The 23,814-nt window shown below is 44.7% G+C and overlaps 1 protein-coding gene across 3 annotated transcripts in view; it reads left to right on the forward strand.

Moving 5' to 3' along the window:
- The window catches only part of DENND2B (DENN domain containing 2B), a 147,125-nt gene that overhangs the window by 62,272 nt on the left and 61,039 nt on the right, over positions 1-23,814 (forward strand). Inside the window, exon 1 of one of the 3 annotated variants that reach the window (XM_041729819.1) lies at positions 7,906-7,925. The exons of the other annotated variants lie outside the window; for them this stretch is intronic. The gene's annotated coding sequence lies outside the window, so the exon portion shown is untranslated. Of the gene's footprint in view, positions 1-7,905; positions 7,926-23,814 lie in introns of those variants that run through there. 3 annotated transcript variants of the gene reach the window in all.

Raw genomic sequence — 23,814 nt, forward strand, 5'->3', positions numbered from 1 at the left:
TGTAATAAGGATTGAGATAAGAATTAAATTTTATTGGTAAAAAAACTAAAAGTAACTGTTCTATTAAATGGGCTCTTTATATAAAATTTGTTAATGTCTATTTGCTTTAGTGTTTTTCATGAATGAGGCTACCTATCTTTAAATTTTTGCAGAATAAAGGTCTTCAGTGAGAGAGGCAGATCAAGATCAAGGAATTGTGTCCAAGTCTTCTGATTGCCAGTTGTGTTTTTTTGTTAGTTTTTTATTATCCTTACACAATGCAGCCCGATTCCTTTTCTTGATGTTTGGGGATAATTCTATCACTCCCCTCATGAAGAACTTGACAGTGAATCCTATGTGCTATTATATTTGACACATTAGACCTATGTCGTATGACATGAAAACCTCTCTCTCTTATGCTATGCCTGGTGAGATGAGCTCAGCCTGGGTGAGGTGGGAGCAGAGAGGCAAATGCATGTTTGGTGCTGAGGAGACTCAGGGCCAAAGTCTGAAGGGATGGTAAGACAAGACCCAGGAAAGGTATGATTCTGGGGGAGGGGAACAGCGGAAAGAAGCGTGAAGAGACTTGGCTGCTTAGAAGATTAAGAAAGATTTTTGAACTGAGAGAAAGAAAAGGAATAATTATTTATGTCCCAATTACTAAACTAGCAGGTCCCACCTAATTGTACTTTAAAAGTGACTTTTCCTGAAATGCTGGGTCAGCCAAGTGTTACTGCTCCTAAGGGTAGTGAACCCAGAGGAGAAAGCCTTATTCAAGGGTCAGAGTAAGTAAAATCCTGCAATCAAAGAAGTTAGGGTTTGAAAGACCCAGGAGAGCAGCAGCGACCTGGCATCATTTCTGCTCTTGTCAGCCAGGAGCTTAGACGGAAATGTTTGTAGTGGGAATAGGCTAAATAAGGAAGCAGGAGAAACGACTTCGGACCAGCAGACATTCATTAGGCTCCTGTAGGACTGGCTGCATATATACATTCAATCTCTATCTTTAAGGAACTTAGTCAGTGGATAAAACACATAAAAAGACATGGTAGTGTGACTTATGCCACCATATAAGTGGCAGCAGGAGGAAAGGGTTCGTTTTGTCAGTGGTGGGAAGAGAGTGAGGAAGATGAGGGCAAGGTTTCACATGAAATAATGCTGATTCACATTTTGAAGGATAGATTGTGTGTGTGTATATATGTGTGTGTGTGTGTGTGTGTGTGTGTGTTTAAGTTTGACCACCATGAATTATTTTTTCAGTGGCCAAACCAAAGGAAGGGCATTCCAGGTAAAGGGATCAGTATGTGCAAAGATAGAAGTGAAGCAATATGTGCCAAGTTATGTGCACATAACTACCAGTTGGTCATTTTGGCTCTGCATAGTAGGGCAGGATGAGAAGTGTCAAGATGATATTGTAGAGACAGGTCTCAGGAACTAGGCCTTCAAGGGTTGGATTACCCCAAACATAGTTGTTTAAACAACAATAATTTTATTATTATTATGTCTCATGGTTTTGGGGGTCTTGCTTGGGGTCTTCTTACATCATTTTAGTCAGATGGTGGTTGGCTCTAGAATCATCAGAAGACTCACTCCCTGCCTGAGCTGGGACAATTCAAGCCATTGGGGTTCCTCTGCTCTACTGCTCTCACTCCATCTTCCTCCCAATCCTCCATTATTACTCCTTGTGGTCACCCTAGCATGGTGGTCTCAGAGACTTCTTATTGGGTATCTCAGGACTTGAAAGCCAGTGCCCCTCAAGAGGATGGTGGAGGTTGCGTGGCCTTTATCTTACCTGGCCTTGGAAGTTAAGCACCCTCACATAAGTTGCATTCTGTTCCTTGAGGTAGTTACAGGGGCTCTTCTGGTTCAAAAAGAGGAATATCAAACAGTCCACAAACTTGTTTTGAAATCACCACAGTCATACAAAGGAACTTGAATTTTATGCCATAGGGCAGTCTTTGCCAAACTTAATGTGTTACTTACCTTCTTCACAGTATTACCATGGCCTCCTAATACCTGAATTGATATTTACATAATGTTTAATTCAGCCTACATTCACACTTAAATTGATTTTAAAAGGAAATGTTATCTTACTTTCTTAAAGTGGAAAACCAGTATTACTTGCCATACACACAAGATAACTTTTATTTATTTATTTATTTTTTATTTTATTTATTTATTTATTTATTTATTTATTTATTTTATTTATTTTTTTTTTACAAGGTAACTTTTAAAGTAAATACAGTGAGAACACAAACTTTTAGCCTGGTACTGCTACCTATGAAAGTCTCTCTTAAGAGATCAACTGTTAGAGCTAGAGACAGAAGCAAGTGGAGACTTTTTTTTCTGAACTGAGTGAGAAGGTTTGAAAGGACTAACAGATCAAATACTTGATCACTTTGTAATTGCCTGCCTTGCAGTTTTTTACACCACATTCTGGGAAGCATCCCGGTGGGCCTTGGGCTGTGGAGCTGCTAAAAGAATGTGAGCCCTGGAGTCATCCGGAGAAATTTACACTGTAGCAGGATCGCTTTGGCTGAAGTGTAGAAAGTAGACTTGGAGAAATGCAAGTAGGAGCAAGGTGGTGGTTTCTTAGGAGATGATGGCTGTAAGTCAAGCAATTGATAATAAAATTGGGGTGAACAAGTGGCAGGGGAATGGAGGAGTTGAATCTGAGGCATTAAGGAGGCAGCATTTTCAGGGCTTGGTGACTGTCTGACCTGGAGTGAGAAGGAGAAGGAAAAGTCAGAGGTGACTTGTAGAGCTGGGAAAAAGTGGAGAAAGTATGTGGAAAAATTATGAGGTGGGGGGAAGTTTTTATTAGACGTGGAGTGGAAATGATGAGTTCTGTTTTAGGCATTCCTTTTTCTTCAAATTTTAAAAAGATTTTTTTTCCTTTTTCTTAATTTTTTTTAACATGAATTCACTTGGCACTCTGTGGATTTGTCTGATTGTTTCTTTGGGGTATCGTGTAGGTTATTCCCCTCTCCTCTATATTTTCTGTGAACTGCAGATTAGATCTAGAGGCTTGATTAGATTTAGGGTAAGCCTTTTTTTTGGGGAGGAAACCCCTTTGTAAATGATGCAGCAGACCAGAGGCACATAATGTCTGGTTTTCCCACTAGTATTGATGCTAAATTTGGTCACAACTTAAGGTAGGGCCAGCCAAATTTCTCCATTGCAAAATTATAGTTTTCATTTTATAACCAGTAGATAATCTGTGGGTAACCTTTGGCACTATTCCCCATCAATCTTTCACTTAAGTGGTTTTACTTTTTTAAACTTTTTATTGTGGAAAATGTCAAACATACACAAAAGTAGAAAGATTCAAAGATGAACAGCCATATATCCATCATCCATCTTCAACTCTTACCAGTATTTGGCCTAGCTTGTTTTATCTCCATCCTTGTCCAGTACCCCTCCTTCCTCCTTCTTCTCCACTGGATTTTGGGAAGCAAATTCCAGGCATCATACCATTTCATATATAAAGACTTCACAATGTCTCTCTAAAAGACCTTTCAGACATGTTGATTTCTTTTTTTTTTTTTAAAGATTTATTTATTCATTCATTCATTCATTCATTCATTCATTCATTCATGAGAGACACAGAGAGAGAGAGGCAGAGACACAGGCAGAGGGAGAAGCAGGCTCCATGCAGGGAGCCTGATGTGGGACTCGATCCCGGGTCTCCAGGATCATGCCCCTGGCTGAAGGTGGTGCTAAACCACTGAGCCACCAGGGCTGCCCGACATGTTGATTTCTGACCAGTAAATTGTAGCTGCCCTTATGAAGGAGGAAAGAGTGCTGATGGTTGAACTGATACAAAGTTAGGGCTTTAGGTAAGTACAGTGGAAGGGGAAGGGGCTAGGGATTGGAGGGGGTGATGCATTGTGGATTCCTGGTTGGAAATTCATACTGTGAACCCTTCAGCCCTCAGTCTTCTTAGCCTTAAAGCCTTCATCTTCCATCCTCTTACGGTTTCATCTCGTAGTATGACCATGCCTTTGGCCTCATCACCTGGAGCTGTTACACTTTCAGGATCCTAAGCTCTGAAATTCCCTTCTCTCCCCAGTCTTCTGAATGTATATACCCCCCACTCTTCATTGTCCCCTCTAGACAGCTGATTCTCTGGCCTTTCCCTGCTTGTGGAGCCTCTTAGCAACCTCAGGACTGCCCACTTATTTTCCTATTCAGTCCATACCCAAAGACAAAAATTCCATTCATGCACTGGATTACCCGAATCCCTTCCCTCTCTTCTTCCTGTGCTCTTCTGTCCTGGCGGGCTCCATAATCAGATCTTATTGCTACAGCCCCTAGATTTCTGAAGGCTGCTTCATTTTTCAGAAGCACAGTTCCTGACCCATCATTCCTTTCTCAAAAAAATTTATATGATTTCCCAGAGAAAAGATAAGACCCTTAATTTGGTTCTCAAAGGCCTCTAAGATCTGACATTTCTGTCTTTCCACTTTTTTCTGGTCTACTTCCAGTTAAATTCCTATCAGACTCAACATCTTCGTATGTCTTCTACTTCTCTGCCTCCAAGACTTGGCTCATGTAGTTCCATACACCCAGGATTGCTCCTTTATTTTTTGCCATTTGACCTTCCGTGCCCAGTGCAAGGGCAGCCTGCTCTATGAATCCCTCCTGCTTCTTCAGTTGGAAGTAATCCCTCTTTGTCTAAATCCACAGCATTTCATCTCTCCAGTGGCCCTTAAAATAGTCTTCCTGGTATTTATTATATTTACGTTTCTATTATATCCACCTTACTGGAATGTGAGCTCTTTGAGGATGGACCCATGCCTGAGGCATTTTGGTGTCCCAGCCAGCCCTAAGCACATTAATTTACACATGTTGGTGTTCATTTTGTATTAATTGAATGCACATATAAGTGCGAATGGAAGGAGAGACTATTCCCCTGGCTTACCAGAGACTGTACTTAAATTTTCCTACCCCTTCTTCTCTTCTAGTAAGTAAAGAATCGGACTTAGCTTGACCTGGCCCTGTGCAGGAATAGACCAAGCTCCTGACCCACATTACAATGGGTGAAGCACAAAGTTTGTCCCACTGTGGGATCAGGAGCCTCGAGTACCAAGAGTTCCAGCAGGATGTTTCGGGTTTAGGGAGTTAGACTGGCTTGGCTACATTCTGTGCACTGTAGGGGAGAGGATTTCAAAGTAGTACAGAAAAAGGAAACACTGAGAATGCTCTTGGCAGAGGTAGGAGCAGAGGGTTTGGAGAGCATGGTGACCCTGAGGTGAGGGTTTTATTTTCATCAAGTCAGGCCAGTCCTTTTCCTCTGTACCTCCCAGGGCTGAGCCTCAGTTGAATATGGGAAAACATGTGGGCATGATATTTGCCATTCTTCCTGCCTTGGGACCTTGAGTCATAGTCTAACTGTTCATCTCAAATAGCCTCCTGTCTCTTTCTGTCCAACTACTGTTTGTCCTTTAAGGTCTGGCTCACATTTCCTCTCCCACAGAAAACCTGTCTTGAGTTACTTACTCTAGCCCCTCCACTCCTACCCATTGTACTGTAGAGTACTTTTACTCTGTATCTCACATTTTAATTATTTCCTACTGTTACCTCGTCTCCCTAAGTTAGTCTGTGAGCTCCTTGAGTGCAAGAATCTCATCTCATGGTTTGCTTCTTTTTTCTCTGCTGAAAACAAAGCAATGATCAGTAATTACCATTGATTTTATTGAGTAGCCGGATTTCTGGAACTTGGAAGATTGGCAGTAGCAGAAAGACTGAAGATGGGAAAGGGCATGAATGTCAAACTTAGTCATGGGCTGGTTCTCCAGAGTTTGGGTCTAGGGAGGCATTGCCTGCTTATCTTTACAGTCACCTAGTGTACCAGAGAAGAGAATGGGTTTCCTGAATTCTGGCTTTTGAAGCTCTGAATTCGAATAGTATTCAGCATCCAGGCAGGTGAGGGCAGGAGGTGTTCAGGGGCCTGGTCTCCAGGGAAAAAGAAGGAAGGCTGATGGCTGAGGCCCTGCATAGCAGTGGCCAGCTTGGAGTAAGCTGGCACCATGCCAGTTCCCCTCGTCTGTAGGAGCTGTAGGCACACATGGTAGATTGGAGCTTGAAGGATCCTTCACCAGCCTTTTCCCTGAGCTGGAAGCAGAACAGGGAGCAGCAAGCCAGTTGGCTGACTTGCCTTTTCTGCCTGAAAGTACTTTGTTTCTGTTGCTAACAACAGACATGGGTAGTGTAAATAAAACACAGACACACAGGCACATAGACACATATGTAGAGACTGAAAATTTGAGTTGTCAGGGCCGGGAGGAGGGGCTGAGGTAGAAGGGGACTGGAAATGTGGAACTGAAGATACTTAGTGTGTGCTGGATCCTCTTCCAGCCTTTGGCAATAGGGTGGATGAGTTGGGGAGCCTGGGCAGTCGAGTAGGATAAGATACTCCTTGGATACCACAAGCATCAAAGACTAGGTGCTTGTTACACTTGGATGCAAAGCTTCACTCAGGCAGACACCCCTCCAAGTGAGATGCTGGTGATCTGAAGCCTGGTGGCAGCTTCTTCCTGTCTGTCCTGCCTTTCCTTTAAGGCTTTTTGCTCATTTGTCCCTTATAGTGCTATATCTGGTGTACATTGATCAGCAGTGGCTGTGGCCTTTCTGATCTTGACCTGTCAAAGCCCCCTGAGGTCTGCACACATAAATATGTGACTAGAGTTTTGGGTGATGTCCTGAAAGCTGTGATCTTCCTTAGAATGGACTGAGACCCATTCAGCCTTGCTGGGGAGGGTAGTCCTACCAGCAGGATGCTGAACGGTTAGTGCCGTAAGAACTTAACAGTTGTGTCTCATGTGAGATGAACTTTGACTCTTGAGGTCCAGAGAGATTGTGATGAGAATAGGTAATAAGGACTATGAGTCTCCATTGCTGGTAATGTAACTGGGGGTGGGTTAGGTGTTCTTTCTTCTTTATTCCTGGATCCAAAAGGTATCTAAGATTACATCCATAGAACATTTTCTGTTTCTGTTCAGGGGGGAAAAAAAAGACTGAATTGATATGATATATCTCATGGAGTTACTGCATTTGTTCCTACAGGAGCTAAAGGATCAAGGTACATGTGAATGAGCTGCCCATTTTTAAATTTAGAAGATCTGCAAGATTATCCCTATAATAACAGCAATCTGACTTATATACTGATAGACTTTCTTGAATAGGAGAGAAAGGAATAGAGCTATGATTAGGGTCTGAGAATTGTACATTACCCTGAAAGGGCCTCAAGAGGATGCCTCCCATGTAACCTCCACTATCCGTGCAGTTCCTGTGGCATAGAGTCAACGAACTCTTGAGGAGACTTGGTCACTTTTTCTCCATTCCCTGGCTTAGAAGGGGTAGTCGACCAGGGCTATTATTGACTGGGGTTGTATTCAGCCTACCTCTGAAGCTGATAAAACTCCAAAGCAGGAGGCAGTACTACTCTAAGTAGTCAGACGGAATGATGGTTCTTGTAATAAAAACTGTGTTCTAGACCACCAAGCCTGAGTGGCTTCTTAGAGAGGCTCAAGGGGAGGCATGAAGACCTCATCCAGCTGGACTTCATCTCTCACCCTCACCTCATCCCCCACGAATATCACAAGTTGCCAGTGAGGTCTGGTCATTGACTTCCCTACCTGCACAGTTGAAGTGAGCAGGGAGGTTTATGTTGAAGCCCCTCCCACCAGTTAGAAGCATGTAGGACTCATGTTGTTTCCTTACTGTGTCCTCAGTGTCTGGCTTAGTGCCTGGCACAGAGGAAGTGCATGGTCATTGTTTGTGGATTGAGTGGTTTCCCAACCTAAGCTTGAGAGGAACCTTTAGACTGGGCTTTGGAGCATGGATAGGATTTGGATAATAAACAGAGAGGAAGGAAAGTACTCCAGGCTGGAAGGGGTTTGAGCACAAACACATGGAGGCAGAAATGGACATGTTTGCAGCAGAAGGTATTCCCCTGGAGAGGGAAGTGCGTGTGTGTGTGTGTGTGTGTGTGTGTGTGTCTGTCTGTGCAGGTCTGTGTATCTTTGCATGGAGGGGAATGGAGGGTGTGGTGGTGTGATGTGGGATGGTTTAAGAGGAAGAAGGAAGAAGAGACAAGTATGTCAAATGACGGAATGATGGTTCTTGTAATAAAAACTGTGTTCTAGACCACCAAGCCTGAGTGGCTTCTTAGAGAGGCTCAAGGGGGAGGCATGAAGACCTCATCCAGCTGGACTTCATCTCTCACCCTCACCTCATCCCCCACGAATATCACAAGTTGCCAGTGAGGTCTGGTCATTGACTTCCCTACCTGCGTCATTTCCCTTCCCTACGTCATTTGACAATCATTTGACAAGGTTCTGGAGGACCTGGAAAATTCTGAATCTGGTATGATTGGCAAGTAAGGAGCGCAGAGGAATGACATGATGAAATTGATGTTCAGGATGCTTCGTCTGTCGTTTATGAGCAGGGAGGACTGGACATGGAAGTATAAAGGGAAACTAGTAATGATAAGAGTAATACTTCACATTTATTTAGTGTGAGGTGATAAGCTGGAGAAAAATTGCACAGAAGATGACATGTTAGCTTCTTAATATTTGGCTATATTTGGCTTTTATTTGGTTAAATACGAAATGGCTCCAAGGACATCTTCTTCCTGGGCTCTGCTTCCCAAAACATGTCCTTGAAGCTGCTGGAGCTGGGGCTCTTATCTGGCTCAGCTGGGCTGCTGAATTTCTACATACTCCCTGCCAGGAACTAATGTCCTTTGGCCTCAGCTGGGGTGTGTCCCCGCTCCAGCCATCTGGAAGGTCAGAGAAATTAGCCACTAGAATGTGCCCATTAGTGCTACGAGGGGTTACAACCTGTCACTGGAATCTTAAGCCTGGGAACTGCTTCTCTCACAGGGCTTTTCCAAGTTGGAACAGGCTTACTGTTCTAGCACTGACTGCTCCCTTATTTGGACACTAAATTTTCAGGGTGAGATTGGACTTCTCCTTCGGTTTAGGAGACTTTTTTAAGGATCTGATATCCTTGTGAGTGAGTTTCAGAGATAATGTGACATTGGAACCATACCTTTCTTCTCTTGGTTCTTTCCTTGGCCTCTAGCCCATCCGCTTATATTACCACTTTCCTCAGTCTTCCTAGAGGAAAAATAGATAACACATCATGAAGCCAAGAGGCAGTGTGACTGAGGCTTGAGAATCAGGGCTTAGGGGTGACTTCATGCCCAGCCTTAGGGCTTATCTCGTGGCTTTGGGGAACTTACTTTGTGCATTGACTTGGTAGATTTGAAGTTTAGCAGCCCAGCTTCTTGTGGGGTCAAGGTGGGGAGCAAAGTACAGGGGAGGTATGGGAGTGGTGGTGGTGGTGGTGGTGGTAATGGATGGTAGTGGTAGGTGTGGTAAGGTATGGGAGTGGTGGTGGTGGTGGTGGTGGTGGTGGTGGTGGTGGTAATGAATGGTGGTGGTAGGTGTGGTAAGGTATGGGAGTGGTGGTGATGGGTGGTGGTGGTAGGTGTGGTGCTGCCGAGGGTAAAGAATCTTTTGTGGTAACTTGGAGAGCATACTTCTTTCCTGCCCACACACCATCGTGGACAGCTAATTATACTAAAGCTCAGCCCCTTGAACTTCTGTGGTTGACCTCTGTGAGCCTCTGGAAAGTAACTGTGCTCATAAAGGTGACATTGGATCCCACTGGAAGAAGGAAAAGCCGGAAGGAGAAGAACTTGTTTCTTGTGGTGTGCTTTCACTAGTTGGAACACCCTGTGGGGCAGCCATCAGCCTTTGGGCTATTACTGTGGGCTCAAAGTGTAATACTGTATGTGGAAGAGGCTGTAACTCCTAGGGACAGGTATGCCTGTGGAGTGGAGGCAGGGCCTCCCACCCAACCCCCAGGTGGAGGCTGACTGAACTGAGAAACAGGGCCTGCCCAGAAAGAAAGCAGCTTGGGCAGCGGTGAATTCTTTTTGAGCAATGCCTATAAACATCATCTGCACAACCACGTTTCATGGTGGGAACTGTCATCTCCATTTAATTGAGGAGGAGACCAACATTTCTTTTCTTTTTTTTTTTTTTTTTTAAGATTTTATTTATTCATGAGACACACACACACACACACACACACACAGAGGCAGAGACACAGGCAGAGGGAGAAGCAGGCTCCATGCAGGGAGCCCAATGCGGGACTCGATCCTGGGTCTCCAGGATTACGCCCTGGGCTGCAGGCGGCGCTAAACCGCTGTGCCACCGGGGCTGCCCGAGACCAAAGTTTCAAGAGGTTAGGCAACTCCTAGCTAGTAGAGGCAGAGTTGGAATTTATATCCAAGACTATTCTTTTCCATTATTCCTTATAGAGGAAACCATGACAGGCCATTAATTTTAATACACTTTTTATTTTAGAATAGTTTTAGATTTACACAAAAGTTGTAAAGATAGTACAGAGAGTTCCTGTAGACCCTGCAAACTGTTAATTTTTTTTTCTTCCCCTTCTGGTCCATTTTATGAGTATTCATGGGGTGGGGGAGTGGGGTAGTAGTACATATTTGGAGATTTGGAGTAAGGACATTTTTCCCAAAGATCCTAACTTGGAGATTTTTCAGCTAGGAGTTTTGAAAGCCCCATCAGAGTACATTATTTCTTCCCCAGTCCCACTGTGTTTCAGCTCTGCTGAACTAGGCTAGACCTGGCCTTGACATCTGGTATCGGAGTCAAATACCCTAATTTCTGATGCTCTCAGTAGAGAAATAGATAGCAGCTGGGTTTTGGAGTTAGGGAAGGTGGGTCACTATGGGGAGGAGGGTCCTTAGCAGCTTACCTCCTGGATATTCTTCTGTCTGATGGGGCTGTAGCAGGGGAGTGTTAACAGTTTGAGCTGGTGTTTCCTGGCCTGGAGCTAGAGCCCTCCTGAAGGACACAGGGAACATCAGTGTGGGGAGGCCCATTTGCCTGGATGCTCTCTTGAGTCTGTCCGTGCACAGTGCAGTGTTCTGTGGCCATTGCCTCTCTGGGCCCAGGCTTCAGTCTGCAAGCAGGCAGGCTGGCTGTGGGCAGGATATTGTCGTGGGCAGCTTGTGTGCTTTGTTTTGGGCCCCAGGCACATTCTCCATTTAAGGGAAAGGGGTCTGCAATCTCCTTGGCTCTGGGTGTGAATGGGCTGGCCCAGAGTTTGCTCATGGCCTTTGCTGGATGTGCTTTTTCAATGAGATCATTTCAGAATTACATTCCTATGAAATTATATTTCACTCAGGACGTGAAACTGGATTTGTGTAAAAGCATTGGCACTAAAACTCAGGGCTCAGAGCAGGGCAGAAACGAGAATAGGGATAAACAGCTCTTCTTTAGGAGGAGGAGAAGACAGAAAGAGAGAAAACAATTGTTAAAGGATTTTGCATTGAAAATTGGTACACTGTGAGCGTCCCTGGGGAGTCGGGTTTGTCCCTCAGACCCTGAAAGGCAGACGTGATATTTGTTATCCCAGCTGCCTGCCACCCCCAGGCAGTATGGGCTCCCCCCTCCCACGTTGTTCTCTCTCATAGCTTGTTCTGTCACTGTTTCTTTCTGTCTCCATCTCTGTTTGTGTCTCTCTCTGTCTCTGTCTCTCTCTGTCTCTCTCTCTCACACACACACATGCACGCATGCACACACAGTCCTTCCATGCTGACAGTATGAGATTATCATACTCTCTATGATTCTGATTTATATTTCTTTTTTTTTTGATTTACATTTCTATGTAAATACTGTTCTCTTTACTCAGAATACTCTTCTCTCCCCTTGTCTGCCTAGAAAAGTCCAGTCATTCTCTGAAACTCATTTCAGCCTTGCCTTCTCTGAACTCTGTTGTGCTGCCCTGAGACAGAGTTATTTTCTAGTACCTCTGTGCCATCATCCCCTCATGTGTCCCACTCTCCTGTACTTCTCATCTGGTGTATCTGGAGGGCAAGGGTATTTCCCCCAGTACTTCGTACTGTGCTTCATAAAGAGTAGGTGCTCCTTAAATGATTGTTGAAGGAAGGAAGTGAACGAATGAGGACTTGGATGCGAGTGAAAGTTGGGTACTGCGGGCAGGGTGAGCCACAGAGCGGTGGCTCAACATAGCACAAGTAATGTCAGAGGCCCTGAAACTATAGAGAGTCAGGTTTGCAGAAAAAGTGATGCATGTGTGTATGCACAAAAATATGGAGAAGTTTGAGGACTGGTAAGGTAGAGAGCCTAGTGAGTTCTAAGTTCCATAGGCAGATTATAAGGATTAGGTCTGGACTCACTCCAGGTTAGATGACGCTACTTCCAAGTGATCTGTGCAAAGCTACGACAGGATAGAGAGAAAAGAGCTCTAGATTTGGAAATGGGGATTCTAGTGATGGTGGGGATAATACTCATAATATTTATTAACAACAGCAATAATAATAACATAACGTAATGGCAACTTAATCCTTACTGTGGACCGAACACCCTTCCAGGCACTTCATACAGAAGTCCGTTTATCCTTACAATAAGCCCCATGAGGCAGCTGTAGTATTGATTGTTGACATATGAAGAACTAAGGTCACACAGCTACAAAGTAGTTCTAGACCTGCTTCTGCATTTACTAGCTGTGTGACCTTGAGACAAGACCACCTCCCTGAGCCTCCGTCTCCTTTGTAAAATGGAGAAAATACTGGTGCCTGCTGGCTTAGCCTGTAGAGCATGCAACTCTTGATCATGGCGTCTGGGTTTAAGTCCCACATTGGGTGTAGGGATTATTAAGTAAAAATGGAAAAATTACCTACTGCATTTAACCTCTGAGACTTGTATGGTAGGCTCCACTGAGATAACATGTGAAAGTGGTTTTGAAAAGTATAAAGCTCTCTACAGTCCTTTGGAGCCAGTCCTGGGGAAGAAGGAAGACTTGCACGGTGATTGTGGTGTAGATATTGGGCTCACACTTAACGTGTGTGCCGCTCTGAGTGTGGGGCTGCACTTGTGCTTCACAGCTGCCCTGGGCTGGCTGGTGGCAGTATCTCTGATTATATTTAGAATCAGGATTGAGCTGTCATTAATGAATCCAGAAACCAGTTTTTATTGCAGCCAAATGTATATATGAATAGTCACCAGAAACAGATTCTTAGGGCTAACCAGCCCTCCTTTCGTAGTCAGGGTAAGTAGTGCGGAAGCAGGGTGGCAGACATTTGCTCAGGGGGAGAGGTACTCTGTTGGGCCCTCAGGAGCAGCGAGACCACTTCAGCCAGTGGTAAAGAGGCTGGATCATAGAAGAGGCCTGTGTCAGCTCCGACAGTCCAGCTGCAGGTTTGTGACTGCAGGATTCTTTGGGCTGGTGGGTGTGACCTGGTTTTTTTCTCAGGAGAGAAATTTGTGGGGAGTTTTAGAAATTGATTTACATTGCTATTGCCTTGATAATGGAGACTGTGTCCAAGAAAATGGTCCATTTTTGTGGACAATTGGGCCCACCAGTGTGCCAATACTTAGGCTTAAGAGTGAGCTGTGCTGAACCAGGCAGTAGATAAGGAAGAAGGGTGAAGGGAATGGAGTAGAAATGTCTCCATGTGCAGCCAGGGAAGAGCAGTGTGGCCGCTCCAAAGCCTGTTGCTAACCATTATTCTCTGGACATCCTTAGAGCCAAGCGGCTTCCTCCATGAGGTCTGAGCTCAGAGTGCCTCCAGCCTAATAGCAGCCTGGTTGGGCCATGATGCCTGTGTGAATAATTATAGGTCACTGAACAGAACCACTAGTCAGCTACATCCCTCAAAAATGCATAATTGTAGGCTACACATATGAAAATACACAAGAGATTAGATGCATGTCATACCTCATTACAGAGAGCAATGGCATGAGTCAGATGTGACTTGGGTGGCTGTTAGTATGTGAGAGCTGCTTGGTGAGCACACTGGCTGCCCCACAAGGATGCAGGCAGTGTATTCCCTGTGCCTCCCACAAGGAGCCTAGGGACTTAGGGAAAGGGGAGAGAATACATACTGGGCCATAGCTTACTCTTTGTATCTGCACTTAGGAATAAATGAATGTGACTGCCTGAAGGTAGATTTAATTCCCCTTTAGGAACTGTCTCCGGCACCAGTTTGCAAACCACATTAGAAAATGTCACATTTGAGTCCCAGGACGCTTGACATTTGTGAGTCTTTAACGTTTTTGGATTTAACCATATCTGACACTCCTGAAAGTCCGGTGAAGTATAGTAGTTTGTAGATTGTGAATTGTCAACCTTAAAACTCATTTTACCAGCAAAATGTTTTTTTTCCAGGAATAGCAGAGAATTGCAATTCAAGACAAGCAAGCTATGGTAAAACCGTAGACAACTCCAAAGGAAAAAGGAGAGGAACATTTTTTTTTTTTTTTTCTGAGAGAGAGAGAGCATGTCTTCACTCTGAGTAGGGGAAGGGCAGAAGGAGAGAGAGAAAGAATCCTAAGCAGTCTCCACTCCTGGCTCCATCTCAAAACCCTGAGGTCAAGGGAGAGACAATCTTAAGCAGTCTCCATGCCTGGCTCCATCTCACAACCCTGAGGTCATGACTTGAGCTGAAATCAAGAGTTGGAGGCTTAACCAACTGAGCCACCAGGCACCTGGATGCTCTTTTGAGAAAAAGATGAAGTTCAGGGCTATTATAAACAAAAAGTCCATTGAAGTAAACTGGGCAATCAAAGTATAGTGGCTTTTTATTGGCTGAATTGTGACAGTCTCTCACTGGCTGGGCTGTTGCTGGGGTAGGAGAAAAACCTTTTTTCCTCCTGCTGGGATAGTAAAATAGCTTAAGTAGTGGGGGTTTCCTGTTGGGCCTGCAGTTGTGAGAGCTCCCCCTCTGGCCTCCTGACTCCATTTTATTTTTTTTTATTTTAAATTAAAAAAATTTTTTTTAAATTTATGATAGTCACACAGAGAGAGAGAGAGAGAGAGGCAGAGACGCAAGCAGAGGGAGAAGCAGGCTCCATGCACCCGGAGCCCGACGTGGGATTCGATCCCGGGTCTCCAGGATCGCGCCCTGGGCCAAAGGCAGGCGCTAAACCGCTGTGCCACCCAGGGATCCCCTCTCCTGACTCCATTTTAAATGAAGTTTCTTTTTATTAATTTTCACCCTGAAGTCTTGAGTTTGAAACAGGGTACTACAAGGACTTAGGAGAGCAGGGTACTTTATTGCAGGTGAGTCTTTCTTTGTGCCCAGCATTGGCATATCTGCTAAGTTCTGTAGATCTCCATTTAGAATTATTCTTGCATTTATGAGGAAGGTAAGATGGGTTAGGAGAAGGATTCATAAAATGAGTCTGTTGAGTAGCTTGTGAACCTCCTAAAAGGAAATCCCTAAAATGGTAAAAAGAAGTTTACATTCTTACAAGCTTTCCATGGAGATTCTTGGGGTTCATTAGATAATCAGGGCAGCCCGGGTAGCTCAGTGGTTTAGTGCCTGCCTTCGGCCCAGGGCCTGATCCTGGAGACCCGGGATTGAGTCCCACATCAGGCTCCCTGCATGGAGCCTGCTTCTCCCTCTCTCTCTCTCTCTCTCTCTCTCTCTGTGTGTCTCTCATGAATAAATAAATAAAATCTTAAAAAAAAAAAAAGAAAAAGATAATCATAGGGCTCTGGGACCTCAAAGTGAATAACTGCTATACTGTAAGAAGTGGAGATTTGGAACAGTTTCAATATGCATCCCCCTTGATATGAAGGCTCTACAGTATACTTGACAGTTACTGTTAATTCTGACCTAAGATGGTTTTCTCTAGTTTGTGGGTTTTTTTTTTTTTTTTTTTTTGGTCATATGGCTCTGAATGAGTTTTAGCACCCTTGAAGAATGCAAATTTTCCTTCAGAGAAGATTCAAATCATGGTTCCAAAGCCTCTAAGGGCAGTTTCCAAATGGGAGTTTCAGAAATGTTTTGAGAATGTATTGGAATAAACATTCAGGCCTCTAAAGACGACCTAGAAGAAGATAATGTCTGTATATTGTATATCTTTGTATCATTATTGTTAAATAATCTGCTTCATTACCTGTAGTTACAACTGTCTTGCCCTCAGCAGTTGGAACCAAGTCTCCAGTGCTAGTACAAGCTATGCAAAGATCTTAGAATTATTTCTTTGAAAATTGGTCTGTAGTAACTGTGTTGTCATTACTGGATGGATAATAAATTATCCTGCTGGATAAGTGCCTGAAGCTGATGGGGAACTTTTAAGCTCCTTGAGGGAAGTGAAGGCATCTGAAAATACCTCATGTTACCTATCTGGACCATACTTACCTACTTCTGGGCTGAGGGAGCCCAGGGTTCACATAAGACCCTACTTTGTCTGGTGGGTGGATTGGGGCGGGGGGCTTACTAAATGCCCAGTCGGTTGCTCTGGTCTGGTCTGGTCCAGCATTCTACTACCTCAGCATGAGGCCTCTCTGTTGCTGAGAAGGCAGCCTGAGCTCTCTAGATTTCTAGGCTTGTAAGTAACAGTAGAGGTGGTAGGTGGGTAGGGTTCATCTGTGGCCTTTCCTCTCAGTTTCAATTGTTTTAGTCAACTCTAAAACCAAGGAATCTCAATATGGAAGGGACCTTACATGCCATCTGTGTTAAACACAGAGGGAGAGGGGAAGTAGACTAACCTTTTCTACCTCATTCACTGCTGTTATCCCCAGCACCTTAACTGAGTGATGTGTGGGTAGGGATTAAAAAAAAACACTTTTTGGAAGAGTGAGCCCCTGTGAACACCAAAAACTTCAGCAGACCATTGCTATTGCTTCATTTGTTCATTTATTTGACAACTATTAATAAGTACTGTGTGCTATTTACTATATGTTCTGGGATATACTGCAGCAAACAAGACTATGCTCTTGTCCTCAATAATGGAGAAACTGGGAATTACAAAGAACTTATAGTCTTTAATGGGAATTTAAGAATAACAAATTCTCCCTCATTTTGTCCATTCTGGATCTTCTTGTGTCTCAGATCTCTTTGGAGGCCACAGAAAACACATGTCCTTTTTTCACATGAGAGCCTTTCAGAATTCTCGAGGCGATCACCCGTTTCCTCCATCCCCAGCCTTGTCTTCTCCAGGGTAAACATTCTCCATTCCTTTAGTCATTTCTCTCATGGCATGCCTCTGAGTGCCCCCTCCATCCTAGTCTCTATCCTCCAGGATTCAGTCCAAACCAAGTCTGTCCCTTTGACAGCGTGGAGTCCAGAACTCAACACAGTATCTCAAACATTAAGTTCCAGGGAATGTTCCAGCCTGGAGCCTTTCCTGCGTTTCCGCTTTTCTCTGCTTGCTCTGGGCCCAAGCAGTGGATGATGGAAAAGAATAGGGCTTGAAAAGGTCTTCATATTTGGCTGGCTAATCCTAACAGTGAAAACTCCTTTCTTTTGTCTCCTTTCTGCCTTCTCGCCCTTCACCCCTACCCCTCTCCGGTTGATACAGACAGTCCGCATACAGCCTTGCTGCCAGTGGCTTGCCTTTCCTTTTCTGAGTCACTGCTCTTCATTATGGGAGGGGGGGTAGGAGGGAGGAATTAGCATGAAAAAGCAAATTCCAGTTCTATAACTTTATTCTGTGCCAGACCTTTGTCACATTCTCTACCCCAACCCCCACCGAAAATGACAAAACTTGAGTCTTGTGACATCACAATAGTTAGCTATCGTATCAACCACAGTGATGTTACCAACAGAGGATTATGACTTCAGGGAAGATGGAGGGAGGGAATGTAGCAGGCAAGAGACTCCTTGGGAAGAAAGGAGTTATTTTCATGCAAATCTTCATCCAGAAAGCCCAGTTGGCCTTCCTGTGGATGGGCTGTCTAGTGGAAGCCCTCGCTCAGAATCCCATTGCTTCCTCCTCCTGTGGATTAATGGTTTGGTTTGTGGACATTGCCCAAGTCTGAGCATGTGTGGAAGTCCCCTGCCAGTGGCCGGCTGGCTTCTGAGCTGGCTTTGGGTTTTGTTCACAAGGTCAGTGCTGAATAGAGCTTTTTAGGGAGGGAGTTGAGAGGAGAGCCTGGGAGGCTGGGGTGAAGCTGACACAGATATGCATAGGCTCTCGACCGAGAGGGAGCTAGTGTGCAGTCACTTCTCTTCAGGCTAGGGGGCAGCTGTTCTGACAGCCTCTGTGTGCCTGAGTGTGCCCTCCATAGACCTGAGAGCTTGCTGCCCGCCTCCTTCTGCGGCCCAGTTGGACCTGCCCTGGGAATTCCTCTTTGGCTCCTTGATGCAGAGATGTAAAAACACCTGCTGCGGAGGTTCCCAAACTTTCTCTGTTCCTGGGCCCTTAGTGTTTCAGTAATTTTTTCACAGTGTCCATAGGCCAAAATAAATACCTACATTCCATTTGTGAAGCATTTTAAGTCTAAGCCATGTGGTAAGTGCTCATATCCTAACAACTGAATAGCCATTTGAAAAAATTATACACTTAAACTGAAAGGAAAAATATTTGTATTTCATTCTTAAATAGTCATAGTTATGACTATTGGGATGGACTGGACCCTTACAACATCTCACATCTTTGGTATGGGGACAGGTAGTAGTGACACTTATAGCGAACACAGCATACTGTAAGAATCAGTATGTTGTACACCTGAAAGTAATACAACTTTGGGTGTCAACTCTAGTCAAAAAACCCCCCTCACATCTTGGAATCAGAGTGAATATTGCCATCCTCATTTCCTGTTCTACATTGCTTCTCACGTGGTATTTGGTTTTGATCAACTGTAGCTGTTGAAAACCCATCTTCACCAAGAAATAACATCACTGAAAAGAACATAGTGCAATCTGATGTTAAAAGTGTGATCTAGTGGGGTGTCTGATAAATGTTGAAGATTGCTCTGTTTCTCTCAAAAAAGCAAACTATTTTGCAGCACCCCTGTGAGTTCACTGCAGTGCTCAAGGGTTGCTCGGCACACAGTTTGAGAACCGCAGACCTGCAGTCTCCAAGTAGCAGTTGCTTATTTAAAGCAGGAAAAAGAGGCAAATTCTGTCTCCATCATGACTCTTAAAGAAGTTGGACAGACAGATGGACAGAGTCCCCTTACTTGCAGAGACTACTCCAGCAGGACTGCATTTTTAGGGGAAGGCCTTTCTTTGACCAGGGTCTGTGTTTGTGAGAGCTTCCATCCCTAGGGGGGGAAGAATGATGAAGAGAAAAGGCCTAAAGAGCAGTGATAGAACAGCATCTCTGATATTTATTTCACGTTGATTCTGGGTTCTCCTCTAGTTCACTAGATGGCTTAAAGAAAAATGGGGTTTTAACACTAAGAGTTTGGGGGCCATGCATGGGACCTCTGCTAAAATCCTTTTTTTAACTCTATCCAGTTAGAACTGGGCTGCAGGGATGCACTTGGGATGGAGGATGGTTTCCTGCCACAAGACACAACGAAGACCAAGGGGCTGATGTGCCCTGGTATCAATTATAGAGCTCAGTTGGCACTGAGTCTGGCACCTCCAGTCTCTGGTGTCTGCTGCTTACTATGAAACCCTGGGCAAATTACTTAACTGAGCCTCAGTTTCTGCATCCATAAAATGGAGGTACTGACAGCTAGGTTAAATGAGATAGATGCATGGGGCACCTGGGTGGGTCCATTGGTTAAGTGTCTGACTTTGGCGCAGGTCGTGATCCTGGGATTCTGGGCTCAGCAGGGAGTCTGTTTCTCCCTCTGCCCCTACCCACCCCACTCATGCTGTCTCTCTCAAAAAATAAATAAAATCTTTTAAAAAATGAAATAAATGCATGGATAGAGCCAGCAGAGCCTGGCTGCATATGTGCACTTTCTTCTACTACCTTCCAAAATGAAGAAAAAGAGGGCTTTTCTCCAAAGGGAAATATAGCCCTAAAGATCTGGCCAAGATCTGCACTATGAGAGTGACTCTACTACTTCTTGGTAACTTTGTGTATCTAATGTTCTCAAATCTGCTGAACCCAGGTTACAACCTGTGTGCCCACTCTGTAGGTTCCTTTCTCACTCTCTAAATGGCATTTTTTAGATGAACAGAGTTCTTACTTAATGTAGTCGAATTTATCAGTATTTTTTTTCATTAGGCTATCGCCTTTTGTGTCCTGTTCAAGAAATCTCAGCCTGCTCCAAGATGTGTCTCTTTGGCTTTTGCTTATGGTTTTTCTTCTGCTCTCAGCATTCCTCTTCTGCCTTCTTTATCTTTCCCAAAGGCCACAAGACTCAGCCCAGTGTCACTCCCTGTCTTTTCCGGAAGCCCTCCCCGAAATCCATTCTGTCCACCTGATTAGGTGTCTTTCTCCTTGCTCCCAGAGCTCTGTGTTCATGCTTCTTTCACAGCTTTTGTTACATTGTACTAGATCCTTTTTAGTCTAACTGGGGCAGGATGGGGAGCTGCTCAAGGGCAAGGACCAGAATAGAGGACTGTAGCATGGGGGCCTGGCTGAGAAGACGTTTTCAAAGGGTGCAAGGAGGTAAACCAGTGTAGGTACCCACACCTGTCCCTCTTCTCTACCTCTCTGACAGTATTTCCTAGTGTTTCTCAACCTGTCCCCCCTTTTGATGAACATAAAGATCTTGTAGGCAGATTGTGAATCCCCCCATAGGTTGTGTTCCTGATTGAGAGTTAACTGCATTACAGTGCTTCCGAGGGCTGATAAGTAGTATCCAAAACAGTAGACATCAGAAAAGGACCCACAGAAAGGACCCTTGCATTTTGCAGTTGGGAAATCATTGCAGTCTTTGCAGAGTGCAATTTCAGGTGAGTTCTTGGGCTAAAGCCACCCATGCCCTGAATTTTTTGGGTGCTCAGAAGGCTGGCCCCTTTTGAGTTTTCTAAGTGGGTGTGATTACTGCAGGTAGGTAAGACCTTGAACTGGGAAGACTGGTGGGGTTGGAAGATGGGCCTGGGTAATGGAGCCCAAAGCTGCTCACCCTGTCCAGGAAGGGCCACCCTAAGCTGGTGGCAAATGTTTTGTCATTCAAAAAATATTTATTGAGGGCCTGCTGTTTAGCCACTGAGGATACAGCTGTGAACAAATACAAAAATCCTTAGCTTATATAAACATAATAAGTGGAAAAGAAAAGTAGTATTTTAGGTGGTAGTAAATGATACAGAGAAAAACAAACCAGAAAAGGAGGAATAAGAGTGCTGAGGGGCAGCAGGATGGAGGGAGGTTTTTTTTGTTTGTTTGTTTTCTTTTTGTTTGTTTGTTTGTTTGTTTTTTGAAGATTTATTTTAGAGAGAGCACAAGAGAGCATGGGAGAAGGAGGGGCAGCAGAAGACGTAGGGAGGGAGGCTATAGAGCAGACTCCTCACTGAGTGCAGAGCCCAATGCAGGGCTCAGTGTGGGGCTCAATGTGGGGCTTGATCTCATGACCCTGAAATATGACCTGAACTGAGATCAAGAATCAGATGCTTAACTGACTGAGCCATCCAGGTGCCCCTGGTCCTTTGGTTTTTCTTTCCCCAAAGATTTTATTTTTAAGTAATCTTTATATCCAATGTGGGGCTTAAACTCACAACCCCCAGATCAAAGGTTGTGTGCTCTGCTGACTGAGCCAGCCAAGCACCCTGAGGAAGGTTTTTTAATAGTAATTTTGTTAATACTAATTTTTTACAGTTGGTCAGGGAAGACCTCACTAAGAAGGTGATATCTGACCAAAGTCCAGGGAGAAGGGGGAGCAGGCTCTCTTAGAGGGTGTGCTTGAGTTACAGGTACAGCAGGTATAAAGGTCCTGCACTATACCTTGTGTGTTTGAGGAAGTAACGAGGAGACCATGTGATTGGTGTGGAAAGAGTAAAGGGAAGAGTAGTTGAAATGAGGTCAAAGAAATCATAGGGCCCCAGCTGATGAAGGCCCTTGTGAGTCATTGTAAAGACTTTGGCTTTTACTTGGAGTGACTGGGAGCCGTGTCAGGGTTTTTAGCAGAGAAGTGACAAGATCTGCACTAATGCCAGTGATAGCTTATTAAAGGTCTGTTCTGTTAGTTTCTGTTTTCTTAGTGAAACATGAAGCAAAGTCAGCTAGAAGAGTAAGGACAAGGGAAGAGGTTTCACAGTTGAGAGTTGGAGGGAAGCTAACCTGTTGGTTAGAGACCTCAAGTATGTTCCCTCTTGGTTCTGAGTATCCTCTGTTTTTTGTAGATGGCTTCTCATTGGTATCCATGTTCTCATTATAGAGGTGGGGTATTGTCCCTATACCACAGATAGGAGAATGGCGGTGAGGAGACTTACCCAGTTCCTTTGGCCCTTTCTATTTCCTAGTCCTTTTCTGAGAAAGTTGGCTTGTGGGCAGTGTGGTTTTTTTAGAGGATGGGAGGCATCCTGTCATCGGTCAGGTTGAGTTCAGCTAGACTAGAGAGCATGGGAAGGGTGAGAAGAAGGTCAAGATTTAGGATCAGGAAAGGCTTCAGAAAGAAGTTGACATTTGAACTGAATATTTAAGAAAGAATGGGGGAGGAGGACATCAAGATAGAAGGAATTGGTTGAACAAAACCTTGAAGGCATGAACATTCTTGGCATGTGCAGGAAATGGCAACTAGTCTGCTGTGGCTGGCCAGAGGGAAGGCACTGGTGTACAATAGGTCTGTGGCCTTTGAATCAGCATCATGATTACAGGAACCCCAGGCTCTTCTCACCAAAGCGAAAGAGGGCAGTGGTTAGCCCTCAGGGGCAGGACTCTTTGGGGGCAAGCCTCTGTTCTGCTTTCCTTCTCTCAGTGTTGCCAAGTCATTGGACAGAGCAGGCTCCATAGTCCTGGCAGAGCTAGGTTCAGCTGCTTGTTGAGAGGCCGAGTTTCCAGACCATGTCTGGGTTTTTAAAACTATCTTGGAAGCCACCAGATTTCCTTTGGCTTGGAATTGCCTAACAAGCCCTCACCCCTTTTCAGGCTTTCAGGAAACATTTAAACGCAGCTTCCAACCTCCACAGAATCTGTACTGAAGTAGAGAAGGACCATCTGGCAGGAAAAGGGATTGAAAATGATTGAGGTTGAAAACCCAAACTTATAGGCCTCTTTGAGGAGGAGGGTTGGGAAAAAGAATGTGGGAGTGATAAATGGACAGTGAAGAGATGGAAAGAGCTTGATTTTTTTTCCTGATTATTATTTAACAACAACAACAACAAAAACCTCTATCTTTTCCCATGGCTGGTTGAGGAGGATTTCAGCCTCATAGGGACCTGTTAAAACTGACTTCCCTGCAAAACAAATCTCAGTTCCTCCCCACTTAATCAGGCTCATGATCCCCTGGATGTTTTTGCCTGAAGGGCTTTCTGAGCCTAGAATCTCAAAACCTGGGGCTGGAATAGAGAGGCTCTAAGGTATAAGGTATGTAGAAGTAGTGGCAGAGAAAAAGGGTCTGGCATTTTGGAGGGAAATGGGAGTGAGTGGAGAAAATCATTCCTGGATCCCTTTCTAAAGCTCCTTTGCCCACCCACCCAATCCCTGAGCCCACTTGGTTCCTTGCCCTCAGAAAGCCTTGCTTTTAGGCACAACAGAGCCAAAGACAGGCTGTGGGCAGAGAACCAGAGAAAAAATGAATTGGGAAAGGAGGGGAGGAAAAGGGGGATGAAGGAGGAGAAGCCAATGTGTGTCAAACTGTCCATGGCAGGCCTCTTCCTCCCACACTCTTCCTCCCACCCTCAGCCAATGTTGTGCACCTTGGGGCTTTTAGTCTTCTCACAAGCATCCCTATTATCTCCCGGCACGCTGCTGCGGTAACAGGTTCTCTCCCAACACACCCACAAGGAGAGGCTGTTCCTAGGAAACCTGCCTTCCTCTCCTTCCCACCTTACCTGGACTAGTAAAGCAGAGTGCTTGGCAGGGTCTGTATTTCCTCCACTTGGCAACTGAAACCCCAGCAGAATGGGTTCCTTCCAAATGCTTGCAACTGTTCCTTATCACTCTCAGCATTCAAATGTCTCCTCCTTCAGGGGCA

This window comes from Vulpes lagopus, chromosome 15, assembly GCF_018345385.1.
Source record: "Vulpes lagopus strain Blue_001 chromosome 15, ASM1834538v1, whole genome shotgun sequence".
Lineage (NCBI taxonomy): Eukaryota > Metazoa > Chordata > Mammalia > Carnivora > Canidae > Vulpes > Vulpes lagopus.